Below are 13560 nucleotides of genomic sequence, written 5' to 3' on the forward strand. Positions count from 1 at the left end.
TGATCACACGCACGGCACAGCGGACACACCAGGAACCGTGGTGTTGGCCGTCGAATGGCGCTAGCTGCGCAGCATTTGTGCACCGCCACCGTCAGTGTCAGCCAGTTTGCCGTGGCATACGGAGCTCCATCGCAGTCTTTAACACTGGTAGCATGCCGCGACAGCGTGGACGTGAACCGTATGTGCAGTTGACGGACTTTGAGCGAGGGCGTATAGTGGGCATGCGGGAGGCCGGGTGGACGTACCGCCGAATTGCTCAACACGTGGGGCGTGAGGTCTCCACAGTACATCGATGTTGTCGCCAGTGGTCGGCGGAAGGTGCACGTGCCCGTCGACCTGGGACCGGACCGCAGCGACGCACGGATGCACGCCAAGACCGTAGGATCCTACGCAGTGCCGTAGGGGACCGAACCGCCACTTCCCAGCAAATTAGGGACACTGTTGCTCCTGGGGTATCGGCGAGGACCATTCGCAACCGTCTCCATGAAGCTGGGCTACGGTCCCGCACACCGTTAGGCCGTCTTCCGCTCACGCCCCAACATTGTGCAGCCCGCCTCCAGTGGTGTCGCGACAGGCGTGAATGGAGGGACGAATGGAGACGTGTCGTCTTCAGCGATGAGAGTCGCTTCTGCCTTGGTGCCAATGATGGTCGTATGCGTGTTTGGCGCCGTGCAGGTGAGCGCCACAATCAGGACTGCATACGACCGAGGCACACAGGGCCAACACCCGGCATCATGGTGTGGGGAGCGATCTCCTACACTGGCCGTACACCACTGGTGATCGTCAAGGGGACACTGAATAGTGCACGGTACATCCAAACCGTCATCGAACCCATCGTTCTACCATTCCTAGACCGACAAGGGAACTTGCTGTTCCAACAGGACAATGCACGTCCGCATGTATCCCGTGCCACCCAACGTGCTCTAGAAGGTGTAAGTCAACTACCCTGGCCAGCAAGATCTCCGGATCTGTCCCCCATTGAGCATGTTTGGGACTGGATGAAGCGTCGTCTTACGCGGTCTGCACGTCCAGCACGAACGCTGGTCCAACTGAGGCGCCAGGTGGAAATGGCATGGCAAGCCGTTCCACAGGACTACATCCAGCATCTCTACGATCGTCTCCATGGGAGAATAGCAGCCTGCATTGCTGCGAAAGGTGGATATACACTGTACTAGTGCCGACATTGTGCATGCTCTGTTGCCTGTGTCTATGTGCCTGTGGTTCTGTCAGTGTGATCATGTGATGTATCTGACCCCAGGAATGTGTCAATAAAGTTTCCCCTTCCTGGGACAATGAATTCACGGTGTTCTTATTTCAATTTCCAGGAGTGTATGTTGGTTTGTGTTAAAGTCTGCATATTGAGAGCATGATGTTCACAAATCTGTGTTTCTTAAAGTTATATTCTGTGTCTCAAATTAATACACACAGCAAGTGTGTTTGTGGAGAATCTGAAACTGTGTAATATGTTTCAGTCTTAAAATCTCAGGTGAACTAGTAAATATTAAACTTAAAATTGCTAATGACCTTATAACTCCAGTTAGAGGATGGTGTTATAAATTCTGGTGACAATACTATAAACTTTATTTTGTGCACTGTTACTTTCATGTGTCTGCCACTGTACATCATGCCCCTATGAACTTTTACCAATACTACAACAGTGTGCCATGATCAGGTGATTCTTCTTCCTTATTATTTGCAATGGAAGAGATGCACATTCTTTTAGCCGTATAAAATTTGAATTGTGAAACTGTTAACTAGCAATCAATGATGATAAAGTTCAATTAATGTGGGATGAACCATTTTTAAAATGGATTTCTTCTTTGGTCTACTCATTTGGTATTATCTCTATTAGCATTAATTTCCAGGGTATCATTTCAGTATTAGATAATGGACTTCAAAATTTGTCAAAACTAAGTCCAACGTCAGACAACTGGTAAGTGTACATCACGAAGGAGACTGAAATACACTAGATACCATGCTTCCATAGAAGTCTACCAATCTTTTTCAATATCAGGCCAGTATAAGTTATGAAAGTAATTTTTGGTTCTCTTCATTGATCTCAGTCACAACCTCTGCCCCACACATTCTTGATTTTGAATGTATCACCTGTTCAGTTTGATGGTCTGAGTACCCACTCCTTTGGAACACTATATGTGGATGCTGTAATTCTTTGGCAAGTATCTCATAGTCTGGAAGTGTTTGAGTCTATTAACTAGAGTCTTTATCACCAAATTTCCCTGTGACAGATGGTGATGGCTTGAGGTGTGGCAACAGAGATCAGTGTGTTGGTTTCCTGTATACACTGTGACCTAGTGATTCATCCATTCTTCTAGGAGTGTACACCTCTGAAATGGTCATATGAGGTGTGCACTGTGGTCACAGTGACTCTCAATTATTTGCTGGAGCAATTATCTGAAAATAGAATATTTTATAATGAAATTGGACCCTCATGCACTAAACTCATTTCATTTCACCTCTCTCATGCACTTTTTCAATCAATATTAGTATTAACGCATTCAAAATTCGAGACTAAATAAAAATTGTTCTGGAAACTTTTCAATGAGGAAACTTAAAAGTGATTCTGATCTAAAGACCTTATTTGCACTTTAAATAAATTAATAAGCTATTCATTTAATGAAATACACATTACACAAATATTTTGAGTTGTCTTCAATTGTTCATAAATCCATTCATTCATTATTTCTGCACTCTTGGAATATACACTATAATGTTACTGGCAACTGGCCAGCCTCTTCTTTTAAGGACAGTTGTGTTTCAACAATGACCATTTTTACTGTGGATGACTCTAACTTCTTCATTGCTGTTTGAAGATTTAGGAGACTGATCAATTTTGCTTCAGAATCAGTTTCATCACCATAGTCACTTACGTCACTTTCATACCTGAGTTCTACTGACAATGCTTCCCATATAGCACTTTCCATTAGTAAAATGGCATTCCTGTGTGCCATTTTCACATAAATGAACTTTGTGCTAAGTGACAGAAGAGGTACACAATGTGTACTCCCAGTTCACAATGACCCATAAAAAAATATTTCTGTTAAATTAGATGACAATGTCTCATAACTTCAAACGTAAATCCTCTGCTCGGTCTTACTCAATGTTGAACTTAAAGTGGTGGCAGCAGACTGTGTACACTAAGTGATCAAAAGTATCCGGACACCTGGATGAAAATGACTTACAAGTTAGTGGTGCCCTCCATTGGTAATGCTGGAATTCAATACGGTGTTGGCCCACCCTTAGCTTTGATGACAGCTTCCACTGTCACAGGCATATGTTCAATGAGGTGCTGGACGGTTTCTTAGGGAATGGTAGCTCATTCTTCACAGAGTGCTGCATTCAGGAGAGGTAACGATGTCGGTCGGTGAGGCCTGTCACGAAGTCGGCACTCCAAAACATCCAAAAGGTGTTCTACAGGATTCAGCTCAGGACTCTGTGCAGGCTAGTCCATTACAGGGATTTTATTGTCATATAACCACTCCACCACAGGCCGTGCATTATGAACAGTTGCTCAGTCGTGTTGAAAAATGCAATCGCCTGCCCCGAATTGTTCTTCAACAGTGGGAAGATGACATTCACCAGACATTCGCCATACCCACACCCTGCCATCAGATTGCCATTGTCCATAACTGCTGCAGAAGTATCAGCATTCATCACCCCACACAAAATTGTTCCACTGTTTAATCATTCAATGTTTATGCCCCTTACACCAAGCGATGCGTCATTTGGTATTTACCAGCGTGATGTGTGGCTTATGAGCAGCTGATCGACCATGAAATGCAACTTTTCTCACCTGTACTGTCATAGTACTTGTAATGGATCCTGATGCAGTTTGCAATTCCTGTGTGAATGTCTGGATAGAAGTCTGCCTATTACACAATATGATCCTCTTCAACTGTCAGTGGTCTCTGTCAGTCAACACATGAGGTCGGCCTGTACGCTTTTGTGCTATACATGTCCTTTCACATTTCCATTTCACTATCACACTGGAAACAGTGGACCTAGGGATGTTTAGGAGTGTGGAAATTTCATGTACAGACGTATGACACAAGTGACACCCAATCACCTGATGACGTTTGAAACCCGTGAGTTCCACGGAACGCCCCATTCTGCTGTCTCACAATGACTACTGAGGTTGCTGATATGGAGTACCTGGCAGTATGTGGCAACACAATGCACCTAATATGATAAACATATGTTTTTGGGGGTGTCCAGATACTTTTGATCACATAGTGTGTGTGCAGTGGTGCATGCAGAGTAACAAACAAAAAACTCCAGAGTCAGAGTGACCCTGTTGTATACTTCTATGGTTGACTAACATGTTGAGGAAATATGATTGGTCCTCTTTTTTAAGTTTGATGATGAATTTTATATTGCGATGAATGTAGTTTAAATTTCCAGGAACTCTTGGAAACTCTTCCACTTCATGTAGCCACCACGTGTAGTGATAACAGACAACCCATTGCCACACCATCAGTTTTCTTATAATATTTTCCATCAAACAGCAAATAAGTAGATAACAGAACGTGACTAAAAGTTCTGTGAAGCAACTGTTGAACCTCTCGGTGATTAGTTCCAAGGAACCAGAAAGTTGAAGTCACATAATGTGGAAAATACATCAAAATTGACCACAATATCTGTATTCCAGAGCCACAATTGACTGATGTGGTATGCAAACACAGTGGATTTGTAGATGTGGTGTTCATGCAGCCCCACGTATTTGCTGAGAGTGGATTTCAGGTAACTTCCTAGCTGGTAAGTAGGTGTGCCTAAATTACTAAGTATCGCTCTTCACGGAATTTCTTTCTTGTGTATCTTAGGAAGACCAGATAGTCATGGTGGTACTGATACTTATGTTTTAAGACCCATTATGATGTTAGATGGTGTGATGAAGGAAGCTGGGATCTCTTTACTTCCTCTCTTGTTTTGACATCTCCCTCCATAAATTCATTTTATTTTCATTTTTGCCTAATTACCATTAACATGCATGAGTATAATCTGCATTTACATAAAAGAAAAAGTTTGACCCTCAGTCTTGTGAAGTATAGCACCAGGTCTAATTTTGTACTTATTTTTGTGTTTGTAATTAATTTCCTAATTTATTTTGACCATTCCTAGTTAATATTTTTTGTTACAGGGTGAAATCAGTAATTGTTTTGTGACTTAGATTCAATTGTTGACATATAAACAAATATCAATTCTGCACTAATTATAAACATTTGGAAGAAGAACTACTAGGTTTCTTAAAGTATTTATTTCCTCTATTCAAAAACATATTAGCAAAGCCCGCCCTTAATCAATTCCAAAAAATTTACCAGGTTTGTCAAAAGTATTGGTGGTATAACTACGTCTGTTAATTTCATTATTTACACAAATATTTAGGTCTAACATTTGTGATAGAAGGAACTGTTAAAAAGGAGGAATTTTTCGATGTATTCAGTTACTTGTATGAGTTATAATTGTAATTTCTGTAACTTAAACATGGAACAATCTATAGTTTCAGTGCCTATTATTGTGAGGATATATAATGGACCAATTTTTGGTCTCAAGACGGTTATTCCAGAGTCAAGTTTCAGATGGGAATTATGGATTGGTTAAATTAACAATAAATCAATTTAACAGTGGATTAAGTGTAACACAAATAGGATGTGTGTTAAAACAGTTAATGACAATTTCTGTTCAATTTATTTGAGAAATAGTGTCACACGTACCGTATCATTCTGCAAGAACTGTGAACTATGTGGTTAGGTTTTTACTACTCATAGATGTTCAACAGCAAACTATTGTAGTAGTATGCTGATGTTCACTTGCAACCTATTAATGAGGCTTATCAACATTTACCAATAGTGAACTGGCCACATAATTGTGTAATATTGGGGGGTTGTGAACAGTGAAAGTAACCCAGGTTCGAGTCCTGGTCGGGGCACACATTTTCAGCTGTCCCCATCAAGGTATATCAACAATGTATATCAACAATGTCTGTCGTCAGCTGAGGGTTTCAATTTATTATCAGTTATTCTAGAGAAGCTGCATGGTCATCAGTGGTATCTGTTCTTTCGAGATCAGTTACTATATATATATATATATATATATATATATATATATATATATATATATATATATATATATTGTGCAGTTTTTGTTCACATAGTCCAAGAGTGTATACCATTTTATGTTTTGTTGAATCGATATACTGAGAAATTTTGTGCTCCCTGTTTTTTTTCACTTTTTGTCCACTTATTTCTACAAGAGGATTAGCTGGTGCCCCATTCTGAGTGGTGAAAACATCCACTGCAACAGTTTTTTCCAGATTTATTATCAAACTGTTTGCATCAAAGTACTGTACTATCTTCTCTGTGATGGTCTTAATGTCATTTCCAAAGTTTTTGTTTGCTACTTCCTGTAATTCAGATGCATGTGTCATCTGCAAATTGATATAGCTCACTGTTTTTACAGTTTATATGTAAATCGTTTACATATAGTAAGAACAGAATTGGACCCAATATGGAACCTTGGGGAACTCCATGTTTGACCACTAATAAATTTGACTGATGAGTTTTGATTGTCCCATTTACTTCATGTGTTACGTCTATGAGCTCTTTTCTTTCATGGAGGTATGATTTAATCCAGTTATGTGCTGCTCCCCTAATACCCCAGTTCTGAAACTTATCTAGTAATTTATCATGCTTGATGATATCAAACACATCCTGAATGGAGTCCCATTACATGTGGAGTGCCTCAGGGCTCAATTCTTGGGCCACTATTATTCCTGATTTTTATAAATGATCTACCATCATGTACAAGCCTGCCGTGTAAATTTAAATTATTTGCTGATGATACCACAATTTTTATGAGCAGTAGAACAGACAACAATCTTGAGGAACTCATTAATCACATACTGGTGGTTAATTGGTTCAAGGTGAATGGTCTCTCATTAAATTCCAGTATGACCAGCTTTATTCAATTCTGTACAAAAACAGAAAAAGAGAGAGAGATAAGTGTGACATGTGGTAATCAACCAATAGTAAGAATGGAAACAACAAAATTTCTAGGAGTGCACATTGACAAGAAAATGAACTGGTCTTCACATATTATTGATCTCTGTAAGAGGCTTAGCTCTGCTACCTACGCTTTACGGGTTGTCACTACATGTGTTGAACCTAACACTGCAAAAGTGGCATACAATGGCTATTTTCAGTCTCTCATTGAGTACAGAATTATTTTTTCGGGCAACCAGCCATTAGCATGGGAAGTGTTCATTGCACAGAAGCGAGCTTTAAGAGTTATATGTGGATTGCGCCCAAGAGACTCTTGTAGAAATAGTTTTCGTAAACTTAAAATATACACAACTACATGCCAATATATTTTTTCTCTCATGTGTTTTGTTTGTAAAAATATAGAGATATTTCAACTAAACAGTAATTATCATGAGCATAACACAAGGAGGAAGAATGACATACACAGCGAGCTCAGAAATTTGAGCTTGGCACAAAAGGGTGTCCACTACACTGGAGCAAAACTCTTCAATGCTCTTCCTCCCGAAATAAAGACAGAGATTCATAACAAGAGTAAGTTTAAGAAAGCACTAAAAATATTTCTGCTAGAAAAAGCTTTTTACAGCCTAGATGAATTTCTAACTAAATAAATTGTAATATTTTAATATTATATTATACAAGTTGACATAATGCCACTAAGAATGTTATTTAACCTGAGCTCTGTATCTGTGTGTGCTCTGTATCTGTTTTCTGTAGTGTTTTAATATTTCTAAGAAAATATGTATTTTCTTTTTCTGTATTGCTGCCCAAAGAATTTACTGTATACATTTTTATATAATTATGTACTCTAATTTCTGTATATGCAATAAGATTATCATATTGTATCTGTAAAAAACTGACTTGTTCCACGTCCTTGTGTATCCAACACAGTTGAACCTATGGAACACGGAATAAATCAAATCAAATCAAATCAAAATTAATCCATAGACAGCTACCACACAAGGCAGACAAATGATGTATAACACATAATTACAGCACTATTACAGTGAGACATACTTCATCCTTGTATCAGACTGTATAATACATTGCCCAAATCCACAAAAATAATTATGGACTAAAACAACTTCAAATCAATTGTGAAAGATTACTTGGTCAAGCACTACTTCTGTACAGTGAGGAAGTATCTAGAAAAATAAAACCGTAGCATCAATTAAGACTGTATTTGTAAAGTGTACAACTTAATAATATATTTTACTAAAGACGATGTGTGCAAAAGTTCAGGAAACGCATACAACATTAAGAAATGCTGGCATATATTTTGTACACTGTGCAGTTCTAGATTCACAGGAACACTAAATTCAATAAACAAAAGATTAACTGTGAAAAAGCTTTGTGTGAGATTTATTCTGGCCACAGTGACCAGACACAATGGCCGTGTGTGTGTGTGTGTGTGTGTGTGTGTGTGTGTGTGTGTGTGTGTGTGTGTGTGTGTGTGTTTTCTACTTCAGAAGAAGGCCTTTTGACCAAAAGCTAAAATGTATAGTGGTCTTTTTGTTGTGCCTGTCTGCGACCCAACATCTCCTTTATGAGTAACAATCTAGTCTTTTCATTACATTATTCTTATTCCATCCTGGATTTTGCATGTACTGTATTTGTTTTATGTTACCTGAATGCATACCAAAAATTGTTCAGCAATATTTGAATCATTTAAAAACAATCCAACTAATTTTGTTTGGTGGCTATTATTAGGGAGAGGTACCAAAATATCTTTCAATGTGAGAAATGGAATATCATGCACAGCAGTCTGCAGAAGCCAGTGGTCCAGCACCAAAAGTGATGTAGATAACAATTAATAAAATTCTCTCACACTAACAGTGGCATCATGTGGTTTAAAATGCACAAGTTTTTGTCCAAGCACCGCTCAGGCATTGTAAAGTGGTGACTGACGTGTTTGCTCATGCTGTCCTTATATAGCAGCCCTTACCATCTGTAATGCCCCCAGTGCTCAGTCCAGCACTATATAAGGTACTTTTTCAGTCACACGAGTGCCATGCCCATTTCAGCTTTCTAATAACTGGGTCCTAAGCTGTGCTTGACTGCAGACCACCTCCTTTTCGTGAGATATTTTCAGATACTTTGATTCTGATTGCTCGTTTTATGACACTAGTTTAGAAACCATTCGTCCTTTTAGTAATAGACATTCCACTGAATGCAATTCAGTGCCCATTTTCCAGAGCAAGTTCTGCAATAGCTGATTTATCAGGATTCTAAGGCGGAACCATCTCCCACATTCCAGATGATGCTGTTCAGTAGTGTGTACAGTCTGTCCAACATAAAACTGTCCACATACACACAGTATTCTACATATTTCTGTCATTCTGAAGCCTGCATCATTTTCCAAAGGCCTCATGAGTTTAAAAATTCTGAAAATACTCTCAATAAAGACATTAGTCTTAGGCACAGATTGGAACCTGGAGATTGAAAGGTTGAATTATGTGCAGTAAAACATTACCTAACAGAGTCTGGACTGCATATCAGTGACATCATAGGTGGTAGCACCACTATAAAGAATGGCAGCAGCAACAACGTGAGTTGCCACTTGATAATGGCCGAGAAAGAGCACTTGCTCAAATGCTCATGGATCTTAAACCACTTAATGTGGCTGGGAGACTGTGAGAATTTTATCAGCGTATATAGCCACAAAATTACACATTTGAAGATAAAAATAGTTTTTTTAAGCATATGTCAGTGTTTTATGGAGTGTGAAAGGTATTCCTCACATATATTAAATTGTTAATAATAAAATAATAACTGGTAAATAGTATACAAGTCTTCTAAATCAGCTGGACTGAAAAGTATTGAAGAAGAGCACAATGTACATGTTCACAAAATATCTTTAGAAATGGGAAAAACAGGGTATTTCTAAGTATGTATTGTCTGAGGATCTGACCCATTTACCACATTTCGAGCTTTCTGATTTATGGTGATGGGTAAGTGAAAGTATATCTGGAGTGTGTACCTCCCCTATGCCTAATATATAGAACTTTTAAGCTGGAAAATGTTTAGGACCAAATAAAAATGTTATGGGTGCTGTAGATGAATATTAAGCAGACCTTCCAGTGTCATGCTCCAAGAATGGGATGGAATCAATGGAAAAGCATGGGGTAAAGTATAATGAACACAAAAATGTCTATTTCTTACTTGTGGCACACGACTTCAGCTATAAGATCATCGATTGTCAACTTGCACTCGTATAATATCCTGATGTACATCGTGTGTGACAAAAAAGTGCGGTGAAATAAGTGAGCCACTAACATTAGCAGGTGTAAAAAATATGAAACAGTAGTGCCTGTGATATTTAGCAGCACAAGGCACTGTACCTTTTGGACACGCATGCATGTCTGAAGGAACATTGCATTGTACTTCTTAATAACACAGGCACTGGTATTTCATACTTATTTCCCAATGCCAGATGCTCAACTCACAAAAACCTGTTGTTCCTGAATGGGAATATACGTAATGTACAAGTGCAGGTTTGACACATGGATGACTTATAGAGGGCTTGGTAGCAGTGACTCTTGGGTGAACAGCCAAAGTGATTTAGGTGACCACTCGCATAAGTGGGAAATCAGGGTTCAAGTCCTAGTCTGGCACAAATTATCATTGTTATCATTCCAACATAAAGCCAAAAGTGGTTCATTTTTGCAACTGCAAACCCATTACCTGTATTACCAGGTGTAACTGGGACATTTAGGCATTTCTAATGCTCTTCCATCAATTAATTGGCCAGATACTAAGTTTGTTTTGCTGACAGATGATACAAATGTTGTGATAAATAACAAGTAAAGTGATGTTTTAGAAAGAACTGTGAATGAAATACTTAATAACATTTATAAACAGTTTGTAGTCGACACTCATTAAATTTTGAAACATTTCCAAACTTATAAGAGAGCTCCATGTAGCATATATATCAAACATGAGACCATTAAGATAGAAGAGGTTCACACCATTAAATTTTGGGGGGTTACCGTTCAACAATAAACCCACCTAGGAGGCAAACGGCATAGAACTACTGAAATTACCAAGAGAATCATCATCTGCAAAGCAGATGTCAGACATTGGTAACATAAAAATAAATATTCTGGCATATATTGCTCACTGTCATTACAAATTGCCATACTATATCATATTTTGGAGTAAATTCTGAAATCAAACTAAGGTTTATCAAGTTTAAAAGTGAGATAATGACAAATTATTTGTGGTGTAAATTCCATAATGTCCTGCAGAAAACTGTTCAAAGAATTAAGCATACTGTCCGGAACCGCGCTGCTGCTACGGTCGCAGGTTCGAATCCTGCCTCGGGCATGGATATGTGTGCTGTCTTTAGGTTAGTTAGGTTTAAGTAGTTTTAAGTCTAGGGGACTGATGACCTCAGATGTTGCGTCCCATAGTGCTCAGAGCCAATTAAGCATACCACCTACTGCCTCTCAGCATATTTATTTCTCATCGAAATTTGTTGTAAATTCACTTCTGACAAAAAAAAAAAAGTGAAGCACCCGGAAGTAGAGAAGAAAAAAATGAAAATTTACAGGTTGAGATGGTACATCGTGTTATTTCAGCTATTACAAAATTGAGTCAAATTTACAAAGAACCTGGCAATATGAGCCTGCTTATAAGTATGAAGTTGCTCTCCCTTTGGCCTGGATTTCTCCTGAAAGAAATTAGCTCATATCTGTTGTAACTAGTGCTTGATATCCTGGATACTGGCAGTAGGATGGAGTTGATGTCTGAACTGGTCCCACACTAGTTCTACCATTGACAGATCAGGGGAACTCTCTGGGCACAGGAGTACGTCAGCATCATGTAGAAAGTTCATAGACACCCTCACCATGTGTGGATGAGCATTATCCTGTTGAAAACTGGCACCACAATACTGTCATTTGATAGGTAACACATGAGGGTGCAGGATGTCTGTGATGAACCACTGTAGCATTGGAGTTCCCTCAATCACTTCCAGCCATGGCTGGAAGTCATATATGACAGCTCCCACACCATGATTCCAGGAATAACAAGGCTGTGCCTCTCGAAAACTTTGGATTGGGCCTCTCCCTGATCACTGCCACACTCATCGACTATGGTCATTCGGGGTAGTGCACAACTGAAATTTGTTGCTAATCACAGTGGGATGCCCTCAATTACCAGTCAATGTTTCCCAGTGATGACACCACTCCAAGTGGAGCAGTTTATGTAGTAGTGTTCACAGCAGCCTACATATAGAAAGGTGCTAGCCTCTGACCAATGGTGTGGGATGGCTCATAATGTTGTAGGGAGTTCATAATTTCTTCCTTTATGGCAAATGGAGATGTGACGGGATCATGACATGCTTGTTGAAATGGCTCTGAACACTATGCGACTTAACCTCTGAGGTCATCAGTCGCCTAGAATTTAGAACTAATTAAACCTAACTAACCTAAGGACATCACACACATCCATGCCCGAGGCAGGATTCGAACCTGCGACCGCAGCGGTCACGCGGTTCCAGACTGAAGCGCCTTTAACCGCACGGCCACACCGGCCGGCTATGCTTGTTGCTCAACATGTTGATCCTCCCTTCTGGGGTCAGACATGGTCAACCAGAAGCCTGAAGAGGAGTATGCCTGCCCAGTGTTCCCATGCAGTCCAACATCAAAGTGCTCCACAAATGAGGATCTTGCATGATTTGACCAGCAGTCACATGAAAACCCACAATGAATTTTTCTCTAGTGGAGAGATCTCAAAGGTGATCTACTCAGCTCTGTGACACCAACTCAAAAGCTGATTGAAAATAAAGCTATGAAACTGATGCACATGTCACCAGAGTTGTGTTACATTGAAAGGCTAGGTGGCACATGATGTTAATTTATTAGCAGCAAAAGCATCAGCCATTATTTTTCAGATTAGAAAGTGAGATGCCTGATGTATTATGACTACATATCCCATTCTTTCCAAGGTTTCTGAACAATTCTATAGGATTTAGATCTAGATGATATAATGACAGTAGAAAGAATACTATTTTCTCAAAAAATAGGATTTAGATCTAGATGATATGATGGAAGTAGAAAGGAAACTATTTTCTTGAAAAATTTTGTCACTAGAATAAAATGAAGAAGGTAATCACTCCTTAATTAAAATAAAATGATCTGCGTTGCTTGTCTTTATGAATTTTAAACTGTCTCTGATCATTTCTACACTATAGTCCAATGTTCTCCTTTTACAGTAAGAGGGGAGAACTGAACATAAAATGAAACTCAGCTCTTACAAAAATCAAGTATTGTCTGGCATTGTTGTTTGACAATAGTCTTCAAAACTTATTAACAGTGTGTTGGTGTGTTATTGTTGTTGTTGTGGTCTTCAATCCCAAGACTGGTTTGATGGAGCTCTCATTGTAGTCTGTCTTGCACAAGCCTCTTAATCTCTGAATAACTACTGCAAACTACATCAGTTTTAACCGACTTACCATAGTGAAACCAGGGTCTCCCTCTGCAATTTCTACCTCCATAATTCCTTC

The sequence above is a fragment of the Schistocerca serialis genome, chromosome 3 (genome assembly GCF_023864345.2).
Source record: "Schistocerca serialis cubense isolate TAMUIC-IGC-003099 chromosome 3, iqSchSeri2.2, whole genome shotgun sequence".
In the NCBI taxonomy this organism is placed as follows: Eukaryota; Metazoa; Arthropoda; class Insecta; order Orthoptera; family Acrididae; genus Schistocerca; species Schistocerca serialis.